Below are 16552 nucleotides of genomic sequence, written 5' to 3'. Positions count from 1 at the left end.
CATATGCAATTATGGATAGACAGCTCTGCTCTGGGGTACCCATCCTAGCCAGTCAGTTCTGCCATCTTCATCATTTGATGTCCATCTTTGGGTCTAAGGCAGTGCTTCATTCTTGTCATTCCCGGCCAAAGAGAAAAAAGAAAAGAGGATATCCAAAGCAAATGGCTTTTTATTTAAGAGGATGTTGCAAAAAGTTGACTATATCAATTTCTATCACATCCCAATGGCCAAACTTAGTCTCCATGCCCAACCTAACTGTATCTATCCAAGAGACACAGTTGTGGCGGGGTGGCTGTAAGCTAGTCGAAGCTTAGCCAGACACCAGTTCTCACAAGAATAAAAGAATGCCTGCTGGGATATATAGTTTACCAGTCTCCATCACAGGCTAGTATCATCCATATTACAAATGAGAAAACTGAGAACCAAAGTCACTTGCCTAATGCTTGATAGTCAACAATAACTACGCTGGGAATCAACTTCTCTCTTCTGTCTCTGGATCCCAAACTCTTCCCACTAATCCATGCTAAATGATAAAAGGAGTTAATTTTACATATAAAATTTCTTTCTAAATGGGGCACAACTATATTTTCCTTAATATTATTTGTTTTTATTGTAATATTTAATTCCCACAAGTGGAAGGGGACTCAATATTCAATTCTTTTAACTTTTTTTAAAGATTTATTTTTATTTATTTGAAAGAATTAGAAAAAGAGAGGGAGAGGGAGAGAGAGAGAGACAGAGGAGGGAGATGGAGAGGTCCTCCATCCACTAGTTCATTCCCTAAATGACTGCAATGGCCGGAACTGAGCTGATCCGAAGCCAGGAGCCAGGAGCTTCTTCTGGGTCTCCCACATGGATGCAGAGCCCAAGGACATGGGCCATCCTCTGCTGCTTTCCCATGCACATTAGCAGGGAGCTGGATCAGAAGTGGAGCAGCTGGGACTCGAACTGGCGCCCATATGGAATGCCAGCACTGCAGGCCAGGGCTTTAACTCACTGTGCCACAGTACCAGCCCCTCAATATTTAATTTTAACTTTCTCATTTTACAAAGAAAATAACTAAAACTCATAGATTAAATTAGTTGCTTAAGGTTCCACAGTTAGTTACTGAAAGAAAGAGCACATAGAGATTCTGGGTTCCAGATTTTTCCTTCCAGTGCTTTATTCATCCTATTCTTTTAGTAAAAGTAAACTTTGTTCTGTCATATTTACAGTCATTCCTAGATGTTAAACATTTTAAAACAATAACATTTTCTTCCAAGTGATAATAAAATTGTACTCCCAAGCAGACCCAAATGTTTGATCAGACATTTCCACTTCTGTACATTTATTGAGAATTCATCAAGTAATGTTACCTTTGGATAAACATAAAGCTAGAGGAAAAAATTTTTACAGGAACAATTGTTACTCTATTTGAATATTTCAAAAATCTAGTGTGCTGACTTAAAAACATCATAAGAATAAAAGAGTCTGATTTTTTCCCCAATTGTTTCTCTCCTTGGTCACTAAAGATCCCAGTACCAATCTGCCCAGAGAAAATGAAACACCTTATTTCTTCTATCTTGAGTCAAATTATTCACAGTCCACCATGAACTATTTACTACAAGCTCTACTTGCCACTACTAGTCCAAATACAAAGAGATCTAGGAAGTGTGCTGAATTAATGAGAGACAAAGTTGACCAAACGATATAAAATCAACCATTGCACACAACTTCTTCCCAGCTCATCTTCCTGCCTCAGTAATAATCTCCCCACTGAGATGATTCCAAATGCACCTGGTATTTTGTTGTGGAATAGAGTTCATTCGTAATTATTTGAAAGTAATTTTTAAATACTGGCAAGTCAACAACTACTTTGCCCATACCACATGGCACTCTTGTTAGACTGAAGTTTTTATTCACTTGATCCACATCAAACAGCATGGTAGTGGTCATCAGGGTTGGCATTATCTGCTGTATAACCAAACAGAAGAAGAAGGAGGAGGAGGAGGAGGAGGAAAGAGAAGATGAAGGAGAAAAGGGGGGGGGGGGAGGAAAGTGGAGGGGAAGGGGAAGGAGGAGGGGGAAGGGGAAGGAGGAGGAGAAGAAGGAAAGGAAGAAGAAAGGAAAAAACCCTTCAGAGAGAATATGACATAATTGGTATTTCTTATAGTCTGAAAAATTTCACTATAGCTTAAGCACCTGTTAATCATCTATGTCAAGGCTAAAAATATAACCCAAGTAAAATTAAATAGTAAATGACACTTTCAAAATTTGAAATTACCTTCTTTTCAATGAAGCTGCTTCTGACAGCTGATATATGCCTTTTGAGTTACTACATATAATTCAACAGAAATAAGATGGGTCTGCTGTCTCTGAAATCTATGAAATGAAAACATAATAAATATTTAGTCCAAAGGCAAATACTGAAACCCTCAAGAATAACAACATTTGGAATACTTGTTGTATCAATGGAACTTATTATCAAATAATATACAGATAGTTACAGGTTAAGCCTAGATCAAAAAATTAAAATAACCACCATAAACTGGATCACTACTGTTTACCTGGCACTTAACTTGATACTATACAAGTATTGCTTATCATCTCAACAACAACTCTACAAAACAAGTATTAGCTAACTTTACAGCTGACAAAAAAAGAGAAAAAAAAAGGAACACATTCAAAACAAGTTGCGTAGGGGCTGTCACTGTAGCACAGCAGGTTAAGTTACAGCCTGTGATGCTGGCATCCCATATTGGTTCAAGTCCCAGCTACTCTGCTTTCAATCCAGATCCTTGTGTATATGCCACGGAAGGTAGAAGAATATAGCCCAAATATCTAGACCACTGCCACCTACACGGGAGACCTGGATGGGGTTCCAGGCTCCTGGCTTCGGCTTAGCCCAGCCCCAGTTTTTGAAGCCATTTGAGAAGTGAACCAGTGGATGGAAGATTGATCTTTTTCTCTTTCTTCAACCCTCCCCACTCTGTCTTTCAAATGCAAAGGGAAGGGAGAGGGAAAAGGGAAGGGAGAGGAGGAGGGGGAGTTGAGGGGGAGAGGGGGAGGGAGGAAGGGAGGAGAGAGGGAGGGAGGAAGGGAGGAGAGAGGGAGGGAGGAAGGAAGAAAGAGTTAATTAAATTGCCCACATAGCTCACGTACATGTATAATAGAGCCTGGAGGAGTGTCAAATATTTCACTTTCTGAAAAACTAACTTGAAGGCTATATTTACAAGTACAGGGCTACTATCTGAACTATAAAGCCTTAACTATCAACTCATAGAAAAATGCTAACTTGCATGCATAAAAAATGCAAACATGGTGGCATTTTGAAAGTGAACAGCCTGGATGGTATGCACCATGTGCAAAGCTTCCTGCGCACTACCCAGCTGTGACAGAATGTCTCAAGAGTAACATCCCCTTTTCCAGAACTCAGCCCAACTCCTTCGCTGGGTTCCCCATTCAGCTGCTAAGCCTCAATTCCTGTCTGTCTGTCTTTTACCCAAACATTTTTCTTTTCAGCATTTATGTTCCTCAAATTTCTTTATTATTTTATTCCTTTTTATTTGAGGCACACAAAGAACTAAAGGAGAAGCCTATGGTTAACCTGCCCTCTCTTTCTTTTTAGAGACCAGTCCACAAAGGCTTAGCTTACCTACAGGATATGGCACTAAACTCTGTATCACTCTCCCTTTTTTTTTTTCTTTTTTTCTTAAGATTTATTTACTCCATTTGAAAAGCAGGTTATAGCAAGAGAGAGAGAGGGCTAGGACCAGCTTTGTAGTGCAGCACGTTAAGGCCCCAGCCCACAACACCAGCATCCCTCATGGGCACAGGTTCATGTCCCCGGCTGCTCCACTTCCGATCCAGCTCTCTGCTATGACCTGGGAAAGCAATGGAAGATGGTCCAAGTCCTTGGGCCCCTGCACCGACGTGGGAGACCCACAAGAGGCTCCTGGCTTCGGATCAGAGCAGCTCTGGCCGTTGCAGCCAACTGGGGAGTGAACCAGTGAATGGAAGAACTTTCTCTCTCTCTGGCTCTCCTTCTCTCTCTGTGTAACTCGGACTTTCAAGTAAATAAATAAATCGGGGGCGGGGGCGGGTGGGCAGAGAGAGATCTTCTATTCACTTCTATTTACAACGGCCACAATGGCTGGAGCTGGGCTAGACTGAAGCCAGGAGCCAGGAAACTTCTTCCTGGTCTCTCACATGGTTGCAGGGGTCCAAACACCTGGGCCATCCCCCACTGCCCTCACAGGCACATAAGCAGGGAGCTGGATCGGAATGGAACAAACAGAAATTAAACTGGAGCCCACCTGGGATGCCGGTGTTGCAGGCAGCTACTTCACCCACAACACCATAGCATGCGCTCCCATCGGTACCACTTTTTCTAAGATGGAGAAGGAACAATTAAACTTCTAAGGAAAAGGAGTGAAAAGTTTTTGTTTTTTTTTTTTTTTTTTTTTTTTTTTTTAATTTTTGACAGGCAGAGTGGACAGTGAGAGAGAGAGACAGAGAGAAAGGTCTTCCTTTGCCGTTGGTTCACCCTCCAATGGCCGCCGCTGCAGCCGGCGCACCGCGCTGATCCGATGGCAGGAGCCAGGATCCAGGTGCTTTTCCTGGTCTCCCATGGGGTGCAGGGCCCAAGCACCTGGGCCATCCTCCACTGCACTCCCTGGCCATAGCAGAGAGCTGGCCTGGAAGAGGGGCAACCGGGACAGAATCCGGTGCCCCAACCGGGTCTAGAACCCGGTGTGCCGGCGCCGCAAGGTGGAGGATTAGCCTATTGAGCCACGGCGCCGGCTGAAAAGTTTTTAAACTAAGAAATAAAGAAAATGGGGCCAGGGCTGTGGCACAGCAGATAAGGCTGCTGCTTGCAGCACCAGCATCCCATATGGGCACCAGTTCAAGTCCCAGCTGCTCCTCTTCCAATCCAGCTCCCTGCTAATGGGAGGGCAGAGGGTGATGGCCCAGTTGCTTAGGTCCCTCCACCCACATGGGAGACCCAGAAAAAACTCCTGGCTCCTGACTTTGGATCAGCCCAGCTCCAGCTGTCGCAGCCATATGGAGTGGACAGCAGATGGAAGATGTCTCTCCCTCTCTCTATTTCTCCCCCTTTCTCTCTCCAACTCTGTGTTTCAAACAAAATAAATAAATCTTTTTTGTTAAAAAAAAAAAAGAGAGTATATGAAGTAAGCAAAATTCTATAAAGATGTTGGGGATAAGAGATACAAAACAGACATGGTTCTGCCCTCATAGAGTTGATAAATTCACTTGCCTTTTACTATAGTGGGTGTTACAAATAATAATTATGACATACCTGTGCCTCCAATCACAATCTCCCAATAACAACTGACATTTAAGTAGCTCTTTGGGATTTTATAAAAATTTTTTTTAGCTTCTCATGTAAGCCTCATTAACCACCTACACTAGGAATGAGTGTCCCCCTCCCCTTACTAATGAGCAAACAGGTTATGAAAGACTATATTTCTTGCTCAGGGTGACAAAAACAATAAGAAAAGGAGCCAAGATTCAAGTCCAGGCCTTTCAGCTCCAAATCTATTGCACTAAAAGTCCCTGAGGAAAAGTGAGTCTGGTTTCTGTCAAGTGAATTTAGAGCCCAATTCATAGCGTCTGAAATGAACACCCCACAACCCACACATCATATGACAGTCTCACACAGTCATGGCAAAGCAGTGGTCATGAGCAAAGTGGCCAGCCACTAAAGGGACATAAATTCTAAAGAACAAGCCCTGAGCACTTCCTATGGCTCCCTTCTCACGCCAAGCCCCACTTCCCTCATGTTCCATTATAAGTAAGCCTTGCAGCAAAGTTTGAATTTATAACTAAACTGTTCAACAATATCAGAGATTATAATTATAGTTATAATTATAATAAAAAGGAAGGTACCAGAAGGTAGTTATGAGGTGTCCAAATATTGTTATAGAAAGCTTTAATAAATATAAATTTCATAAGTACAACTTTTGGAAGATAGCAGTTCTTCCCCCCATACCTACCCTCCCACCCCCAAACCATCTCACCTCCTACTCCCTCTCCCATACCATCCTTCATTAAGATTCATTTTTAATTATCTTTATATACAGAAGATCAACTCTATACTAAGTAAAGATTTCAACAGTTTGCACCCATAGACACACAAAGTATAAAGTACTATTTAAAGATTGGTTTTACCATTAATTCTTATAGTACAACACATTAAAGACATTGGTCCTTCATGGCGAGCAAGTGCACAGTGACTCCTGTTGTTAATTTTACAACCAGAGATGTCCAAATATTAACTACCATCAATCCACAGAAATGTTCTCAAACAAAAAAAGTAGCCTGTCTAGAAGTACCAACACTGAATATTCACACTTTCATCTCACTAATGCAAGGTCCTGTAATGCTATACTTGTGACTTATCTCAATTACCCTTATTGTGTCCTTAAAAGTCTCCACTCAATAACTATCAGAGATCTATTACTCCCTGTCTGTAACAGGCTATGGAAGATACCCAGCATGCTTTCCCAACCATCTTTTCTGATTAAGAAACCAACAACAGCAACAACAAAGAAACATCCACCTTGTCTTTGTAGAAATCATTTGCCACGCCACATGGCTTGTGTAGGTCATCAAATACAGAACCCCATGCTTCTATGCCAACCTCCAGCTGCAGAGATGGATTCAAGATTATGCAGGTTAACTGATTTTTTGGGGCTACTTTTAGATTTTAATTTTAAGTTTAAATTTTAAAATGTTTAAAGTGCATTTATTTAAATCTTAATCTAAAATTAAATTCAACAGTATCACCCAAAAAATCAAATTAGCACAATCCACAATTTTAGAAAGTCTCAACTGAAAAATTTCTAAGTGAAAGACTAAAATGTTTTTTACTGATGGTAAGTTTTCTATATATCTTAAGATCAATATCTAAAAATGAAAGTTATTATAAAAGCTATTTAGAGTTAAATATTAAATTTTTTATAAAAATCAATGACTTGGTTTCTGTCTATAACTCTACCTGTCAAATAAAAAAAATCAATGACTTGGTGATTTGACAAATTTAATATCACAGACAGAACTAGATTTATTAGAAAGGGTTAAAAGGGGGCTGGCATTGAGGCACAACAGATGAGGCCACAATTCCCATATCAGAGTAAAGGTTCAAGTCCTAGCTACTCTGCTTCTGATCCAGCTTCCTGCTAATATGCCTGGGAAGATAGCAGAAGAGGCCCCTGCCACCCACCTGGGAGACAAGGATGCAGTTCCTGGCTTCTGGCTTCAGCCAGCCTAGCCCAGAACTGGCTGTGCTGGAGAGTGAACTAGAGAATGGATGATCTCTCTCTCTCTCTATCTCTCTTCCCTCCCCACCTCTCTGTTACACTGCCTTTCAAACAAATAAATGATTAAGAGAAAAAAAATGTATAAAAAGTCACTAGCCTATCAAGTACTTAAATCTGGAAGTTCAGGTTCCCAAGAACCTGTGTCCATAGACGCTATACCATTCTGCTTAGTTGGTAACTGGCCATAGTTGATAACTGGTTATCAAATGAGTGAATGACTAATCACCCCACTGTTTTACAAACTTTAGAGTCTCCTCAGGACAATACACAATGTCCTACAATCTTTTCTTTCCTTCCCTTACTCTCTAACATGTATCCCATATACTACACCCAATTTGGTATGTCAAACACATTCTACCATTTCCCACCTCCTCTCAGCCTCCAATTACTGAATATTTTCTCCTCTACACTTCTATGCCTCTCCAAATCCTATCCTAACCGCAGGTCATTCATGCCATAAAGTTTTCTCTGACAGTTTTGTCCTGTGATAATATTTCTCTCATCTGAACTAATATTGCAACATCTACATGCAGCAATTACAGACTATAGGGTATTTAAGGATAAGGAATAAGAACCCATAACTATTTATAAATTCTACTCAGCAGCAAACATAGTTCCATATACATCATAATCATTACCAAATGAAAGGTCATGGAAAATATGTATTACCAAAAAAACCTATGCCTGGACTTCAAAAAATTTGCAACAAAATAAATTTCTCTCTTAACTCAGTTTTTCCATGAACTTTTTAAAGTGCCCTAGTATATTACTAACTGATTTTAAGGTGATTTTATTACCCAAAAAGAAATCTATTACATCTGAAATAATCTCCCCATTTCTGTAATGTCATTTTCTAACTTTAATTCAAGTTTCCACATGTGTATTTGTGCACACATATAAATGCCAAACTGTGCAATATTATAAATTGAACAATATAAGTTATCTCTTACCAGTTAACAATGATGAAATTCAGGGATACACACATGGCACAGTGGTTAAGATACCACTTGGGACATCCTTATACCATACTGGAGTGCCCAGGTTTCAGTCTGCTCAGCATTCCAGATTCCTGTTAATGCACTCCCTGTAAGGCAGCAGATGGTAGTTCAAGTACTAGGGTCTCTGCCACCCTCTTGGGAAACCAGGAACAAGTTCCCAGTTCCTGGCTTCAAAGCCTGATCCAGCCCTGGCCATTATAGGCATTGGAAGTGAAACAGCAAATGGAAGACCTCTCTGCCTGTCTCTGACTCTCTGCCTCTGTTTTGCTTGCTCATTCTCTCTCTCTCTCCCTCTGCATTCTAAATAAATAAAAATTAAAATAATAATAATAACACTCAAATTCTTTTTTTTTTTTTTTTGGACAAGCAGAGTTAGTGAGAGAGAGACAGAGAGAAAGGTCTTTCTTCTGTTGGTTCAGCCTCCAAATGGCTGCTACGGCCAGCGCTGCACCAGCCCGAAGCCAGGAGCCAGGTGCTTCCTCCTGGTCTCCCATGCGGGTGCGGGGCCCAAGCACCTGGGCCATCCTCCACTGCCCTTCTGGGCCACAGCAGAGAGCTGGACTGGAGGAGGAGCAGCCGGGACTAGAACCCAGCGCCCCAACCGGACTAGAACCCGGGTGCTAGCGCCACAGGCAGAGGATTAGCCTAGTGAGCCATGGCGCCAGCCAACACTCAAATTCCTAATGTTGAAACAACTTAGTTTTTAAGAGAAACATTTCATATTAGCACAGAGATCAGGACATTAAATGTTCTGCACAAGTATTATGTACACAGACTACAAAAAAGATGAAAGGACCCAGGAACAATTTTAATAGTGAACATATGTTGAAAACATTCCAGCATCCAAATCTAACAGATCCACAACATGTGCCACCATAACAACTTCAGTGGACTCTTCACAAACTTAGATACTACTTAGGGATTAGAGGTCCTTCCCAATTAACCCTAAAACCCTAGGACAAAGACCAGACCTAGGAAGAAGGAAGGCAGTCAGCAAAGGGGAAAAGTCCCAATATCCATACACAAATCACACAATCTTCTTCATATTGCAATGACCCAAAAAATGAAAAAAAAAATTCTTCTTGAAAAAGAGTCCTTTGAAACAGCTGTTTGATGTCACGGTCAAATTAGGTAGATTGTAAGACTCAAAGATATTCAAGTCAGTGATACACTCTAAACCACACGACCCACTTAAGGCAAAGGCACAGAAACATCTGTGTGGGGTTTATACTGGCTGTGCAAATGAATGTCCCTAGTCATTACTCAACATCACCACTTACAAAGCATACAATTGTTTCCCTTCAAATGCTCATCTTTTCTACTGGTACTAACTGAAAACTATTGCCAAAAACAGTCAATTAACACCATTTGCTACAAAAATAATTCAAAACATTAAACTTAATCCACCTAAAAATGTGGATTAAGCATCTTTTCAATTAAAGTATTATTTTTAACAGTACTTATCCAGTAAGCAATGCAAACCACATACATCCTATGTACATAATCATAAAATATTATATAAAAGAAAGAATGTAGGAAACTGCCTTTAAAGTTCTTTTCTACTTCTGGATGTCTTCCTAGTATTCACTGCTAAATGAGGAGAACAAAAAAAAAATAGTACAGGCCACATTTTCTATGGCATATAATGACTTCATAATTTTAAAAATGAAATGGAAAATTTTGCTATAAATTTTTAATTTAAAAGAAAATGTTGGGGCTCGGCGTGGCTTACTTGGCTAATCCTCTGCCTGTGGCGCTGGCACTCCGGGTTCTAGTCCCAGTTTGGGTGCCGGATTCTGTCCCAGTTGCTCCTCTTCCAGTCCAGCTCTCTGCTGTGGCCCAGGAGGGAAGTGGAGGTTGGCCCAAGTCCTTGGGCCCTCACCGCATTCCACCAGGAAGCACCTGGCTCCTGGCTTTGGATCGGCGCAGCACGCTGGCCATAGCGGCCATTTGGGGGGTTGAACCAATGGAAAAGGAAGACCTTTCTGTCTCTCTCTCTCTCTCACTAACTCTGCCTGTCAAAAAAAAGAAAAAAAGAAAACTCTTTAAGTATAAGATATTTCCAGAAACACACAAAAAAGCCTACTTAAGGAGAACTAATGAAGTAAGGTTATCATTTCTTTGAAGATTACTAAAACCATTAAAAAGTTAAGGCCTCAGAACAAACTCTGTAAAATTCCAATATAAATAAGTTTTGACATGTTCATGATACTTTTAGCCTTAATGTTATAAATCTCAGAGCATCTGCACCTACCCAAGCTTCATAACATGACATCCCCTGCAAGGAACAAGCAACCCTCGGAGGCCATTTATCCTAGAATAAGGTGCAAGGGAAAAATAATACTTAATGTTCCATTAAAAAATTTCCTTCTAGGTTTTTTTTCTTCCTCGAGAGGGTAGTCAATATAATCCTCCAATAAGGGTAGTACTCAGAAGGTTTTCTGTAAGTTATCTGGTGCGTCTCCTCCAAAAAAACAGTGTATTTCTTATGACTCAAAATGAATGAGTTTTGCTAGTTACTAGGAATGGGAATACCAGACTAAAATAAAACAAAATTCCTCTCCCCATCCCACAGGCTCCTTGTACAACACTCCAATCAAGCACAATAACAATGTAGATGTTTACTTCTGGCCATGTGGATCCACAGCTGGAGATCACCTTAAAATGATGGACTGAATATTTTCAAAGTCTTTTTTAAACATAGGTAGAGTCAACAATAAAGTAAGAGAAATATTCCAAAAGCAGAAATAACAAAAAGGCACAAAATTAAAAGGGGTTGTTTCATTCTGAAGCCAAAATCCCAAGGGCTTGTGCACAGTCCTTGCAGCATGAACTTGATAAAGAAGAGGGGGGCTACACGACATTGGGTAAGGTATAGAAAAAGTAGAGAGTCAGCACAGAGGCCCACCCACATAAGCTTCCAGAAGGAATACAAAGAGTAATTCATATGGATAAATGTAACTACTGTTATTTCTGAGTTAGATGATCAAGTCCAAAACTTCATGTCAGAAGGAGGCTGAGCTTATTGTTCAAGAGTAAGGTAAAGACAATATTTACATGTAGACTGTATACATACAAACATTCTGAGATAACCATTAAAAAAACGAAAGAAACACATGAGAGAACTTCCAACACAGATGAAGGAGGAAAACTGGAATGAGAAAAGGAAAAGATCCACAAGAAGACAAAGTATTCAAAGCTTGGGTGTCAGATATTCCTGGGGAGAAATCCCAATTCTACATAAATTACTCTGTAATCACAGACGTGATTACTTTTAAGATTTCAGTTTCATCTTATAAAAAGGGGCAATAATACAAAGTTTATGGCCTAGAATTTGAGGTACAAAGATGTACAAATACCTTTTCCCAGGGCTAGTGCTGTGGCGTAATGGGTTAAGCCTATATGGACACGGGTTCTTGTTCTGGCTACTCCACTTCTGATCTAGCTCCCTGCTAATGGTCTGGGAAAACAGCAGAAGATGGCCCAAATGCTTGGGCCCCCGCACCCATGTCGGAGACCCAGAAGAGGCTTCTGGCTCCTGGCTTCAGATAAGCCCAGCTCTTGCCATTGTGGCCATTTGGTGAGTGAACCAGTAGATGGAAGATCTCTCTCTCCCTCTCCCTTTCTCTCTTCCTCTCTCTCTCTGCAACTCTGCCTTTCAAATAAATAAATTAATCTTTAAACACACACACACACAAATACCTTTTCCCTTCCTCCTCATTTCATGATACTTTAGCATGCCCAATGAATAAGCACGTTACTATTTCCAGTTGCTGGCTCAAACTAAGTTCAACCATGAATAACACAACTATTACATACAATTCAGTCATCCCTGCCTCCTCGATTTTGTGTATTCCTTCCTTATTCAGGAATTAAAAGTGTTTAAATAAAATTATATAATGTGTAGCACCTTACAAAATTTATTACCTATTCCAAAACTATGCTTAAATATGTTGATATTTTCAGGATGGGGATTAAGTTCAACCAAACACAAATGTTACTTCCATAGCAAAATGCAAAGGTTAACAATGAATATAGGGGCTGGCACTGTGGCACAGTAGGTTAATCCTCTGCCTGCAGCACCACCATCTCATGCTGCTTCTCTTCCAATCCAGCTCTCTGCTACAGCCTGGGAAAGCAGTAGAAAATGGGCCAAGTGCTTGGGTCCCTGCATCCATCTGGGAGACCCAGGAGAAGCTCCTGGCTCCTGGCTTCAGAATGACTCAGTTTCAGCCGCTGCAGCCATTTGGGGAGTGAACCAATGGATGGAAGACCTTTCTCTCCGTCTCTCCCTCTCACTGTCTATAACTCTACCTCTCAAATAAATAAATTTTAAAAATCTTAAACACACACACACACACACACACAATGAATATAGGGGCAGAGAATTAGCCATGTTAGGAGACCTGCATCCCACATCATCAGGGTATCCAGTTCCAGTTCCTGACTCCAACTTCCTGCTAATGCAGGCTCTGGCAACACTGATGTCCACTCAAATAATTGTATTCTTGCAACCCATATAGAAGATCTGGATTGTGTTCCCTGGTCCTAGCTTCAGACTCCACCCAACTCAGTCCAACCCCATGCTGTAGGCATTTGGGGAGTGCACAAGCAGATGAGAGTTCTGTCCCCACTCCTCTCTTTCTATCAGCATCACAAATAGATAGAACAAATTAATAAAACTCTTTATTAAATTAAAAGATCTAAATTAAAAGATAAAACTGTTTTAGCTAAACCACCCCCTCTCAAAAAGAAAATGATGATTCTCTCAAAATTAAGAATGAGTATATAACCCAAAAATACAGCACAATAAAATAGCATTTATAGCATAAAGATTATTTCATGGATTAAGAAACTATACTCAAAAAATTAAACTATTCAATAAAAGCTTTATAAGCCAAGTATTTCCCAATACAGTGTTATAAAGCTTGATCCTAAAGACCACAAAAGTTGGGGCCAGTGCTGTGGTACAGCAGGTAAAGCCACCACCTGCAGTGCCGGAATCCCATATGAGCACTGGTTTCAGTCCCAGCCTCTCTACTTCCGATCCAGCTCTCTACTATAGCCTGAGAAAGCAGAAGATGGCCCAAGTTGTTGAGCCCCTGAACCCAGGTGGGAGACCCAAAAGAAGTTCCTGGCTCTCAGTTTCAGACTGGCAGAGCACCAGCCATTGTAGCCATCTGGGGAGTGAACCAACAGATGGAAGATTTCTCTCTCTCTCTCTCTCTCTACCTCTACCTCTACCTCTACCTCTGCCTCTCTGTAACTCTGCCTTTCAAATAAACAAATAAATCTTTGGAAAAAAAATAAATAAAAATTTTAAAAGACCACAAAGTGAAAAAGCTATTTTGAATATAATTTTTTTTGCATTTCTATTTTTTTATTTCCATTTTATTTGAAAGAGAGACAGAGATCTTCCACCAGCTGGTTTTACTCCCTAAATGCTCACAATGGCCATGGGCTGGGCCAGGCTGAAGCCAGGAGCCTGGAATTCGATCCAAATCTCCCATGTGGGTAGCAGAGACCCACATACCTGAGCCATCATCTGCTGCCTCCCAGGTTGCACTGTAGCAGGAAGCTAGAATCAGACGTGGAGATGAGACTTGAACTGGCACTCCAAAATGAGATGCAAGTGTCTCTGCCACTGTACCAAACACCCACACCCTACCCTAAAAAAATCTTTCAATTCAATAAACCACATATGGACTATCTATGCCCTTAACCCTTTTTTTGTCATGACAAATTTAAATTTTTTTTCTCTTATATATAGGATGCTTTCAGAATTTTACTATTTGTACATTTAGAGAATAAAAGTTGATTTCTAAACATTCAAGGGTACCTCAAAAAAAGTTAATGGAATATGAAATTAAAAGATAACCTTGTGGGGCCAGTGCTGTGTCATAGCAGGTAAAGCTGCCCCCTGCAGTGCTGGCATCCCATATGGGTACCAGCTGAGTCACGGCTGCTCCACTTTAGATCTAGCTCCCTGCTAATGCACCCAAGAAAGCATCAGAAGATGGTCCAAGACTTTGGGCCGGGGAAGAAGCTCCTGGTTCCTGACTTTGGATTGGCCCAGCTCCGGCCATTTGGGGAATGAACCAGAGGATAGAAGATCTCTCCCACCTCTCTCTCTTGCTCTCTCTCTGCCTCTGCCTCTCTCTAACTCTGCAACTCTGTCTTTCAAATATGTAAGTAAACCTTTGAAAAAATAAAAGATAACTTTGTTTTCAGGAAAAAATTTTGCAGTTCTTAAAAAGTTTTTCTGTAATAAGCATTTTGTATGAACTTTCAGCCTCTCTACTTCTTCTCTACTTTTTTTTTATATTGAAGACCAACTTCAAATGGCAAATCTGCTCCAAAAAAGTATAATCACCTCAAACAACTACAAACTTTTTCTCTACCAGTACAGAAGACTGATTACCCCAACTTAAAAGCACATATGTCAATCATCAAGGTGACATAAGCCTCTTACCTGAAATAAAAATGCTAAAAGCTAACAAATGGTAACCACTAAAACTAAAGATGAAAGTTTTATTAGAATAGAATTGAAAAACTCTGCATGTACACAAGGACTCTAACAAGAAATGGCATGGGGAATTTTAAAAGTAGAAATCTTAAATATAGCTATATTATAACAAAAGGCATCACCATGATGAATAGCAAAGTAGAAAAGAGATAAGTCCCTGAAATCAGGTTCCTCATACTCAAATCCAAGCTCCAATAATTACTCTATAACTTAAGCAAGCTATTTAGCCTCCATATGTCTCAGTTTCTGTATCTGTAAAACTGGCATAATATGGCCTATAGGATTATAGTGAGGATTAGGTAAAGCATTTAGTACAACGATAAGCATACAACAAATATTTAATAAGTGTAGTAGTTTTATAATTATCATTCTCTTTCTAAAAATTTTTACATCATCATACTAGCAGAAGTATGAAAAAAGCACCTTAATTGTGGTTAAGTAAAATTATATATATATATATATATATTTTTTTTTTTTTTTGACAGGCAGAGTTAGTGAGAGAGAGAGTCAGAGAGAAAGGTCTTCCTTCCATTGGTTCACCCCTCAATGGCCACTGCGGCCAGCACGCTGTGGCCAGCGCACCACGCTGATCCGAAGCCAGGAGCCAGGTGCCTCTCCCGGTCTCCCATGAGGGTGCAGGGCCCAGGGACTTGGGCCATCATCCACTGCACTCCCTGGCCACAGCAGAGAGCTGGACTAGAAGAGCAGCAACCAGGACAGAATCCAGAGTCCCGACCGGGACTAGAACCCGCTGTGCTGGCGCCGCAGGCGGAGGATTAGCCTAGTGAGCGTGGTGCCGGCCGAACTAAAATTATATTTTAGCTACTCTCTGATAGGAATGGATAATCCTAATTATCTATCACCAGGATTCAGCAAATACAATAACCTGAAAGCCAATAAAACAAACAACCAAAAATTAAATCATTAAAAATTATTAGTGTAGAGGTGACTACTAATCTCTTCAGTCAAGCCCAGAACTCTAATTACTAATTAATTAGTCTACAGTATAAAGGGACTAATGAGATATTTCTACAACATACTGCTGCTGAAGTGATCTTAAGGGGCAACCAGGAGGCTTAATCGACCGTAAGAAAATAAAAAAGAAACAAAGGGCATCAACTATTTGGTAAGCACAGCCATCCAATGTGCACTTCAGATAGCTTTACTGCTGGAGATGAGGGCTATATGTTAGAGTTACAGGCATTCAAAGTGAATCAGTTCATTCAGCTCCCAGTGAATTAAAGAAATAAAAAGGATGCACTGCAGATAATTCTTAAAGTTCAATTATCTGATCTTTTAAATTAATTTTTAATTGACAAAAAACAGACATTTATGGTATACAACATGGTATTTTGATACATTTACACATTATCAATCCATTTAACCTTGACAGCATTAAGGAAAATCTAAGTAGTCTCTGGGAACCTTGTGTCTAAAAAGTTGGGAATGAAAAGGAAAGACTCTTAAGAATGTCTGAATGCTTGTACACCCCCACCTCCTGGGGAGAAACTATTTGAGACTGAACTGTTAACTGGCAACAGCAGTCATCAGTGTCACCTGAACAGACAGGCAGAGGTCTAATAACCACTCACTTGGTAGTCACTCACTTACTCTTTATTTCAAGGTGGATTTTTCATCTAGGTTTTTAAAAATGAAACTGTCTAAAAATTTTTTGCAGCAGACGGAAATGCACTCATTCATTATTA

The 16552-nt window shown here is 40.3% G+C and overlaps 1 protein-coding gene across 41 annotated transcripts in view; it reads right to left on the bottom strand.

The window, feature by feature from the left end:
- DISP1 (dispatched RND transporter family member 1) overlaps positions 1-16552 on the bottom strand; it is a 195130-nt gene that overhangs the window by 165136 nt on the left and 13442 nt on the right. For 12 of the 41 annotated variants that reach the window (XM_051821358.2, XM_051821372.2, XM_008268371.4 and 9 more), the window contains one exon: positions 2264-2361. The exons of 17 other annotated variants lie outside the window; for them this stretch is intronic. The gene's annotated coding sequence lies outside the window, so the exon portion shown is untranslated. Of the gene's footprint in view, positions 1-2263; positions 2362-10052; positions 10336-16552 lie in introns of all 41 variants that reach the window. 12 more of the 41 variants (XM_051821355.2, XM_051821361.2, XM_051821356.2 and 9 more) reach the window with 2 other exon arrangements.

Source organism: Oryctolagus cuniculus, chromosome 13 (genome assembly GCF_964237555.1).
Source record: "Oryctolagus cuniculus chromosome 13, mOryCun1.1, whole genome shotgun sequence".
NCBI classification, from domain to species: Eukaryota; Metazoa; Chordata; class Mammalia; order Lagomorpha; family Leporidae; genus Oryctolagus; species Oryctolagus cuniculus.
Note: the sequence above shows the minus strand (reverse complement) of the source record. Positions and strands in the feature narration are given on the sequence as shown.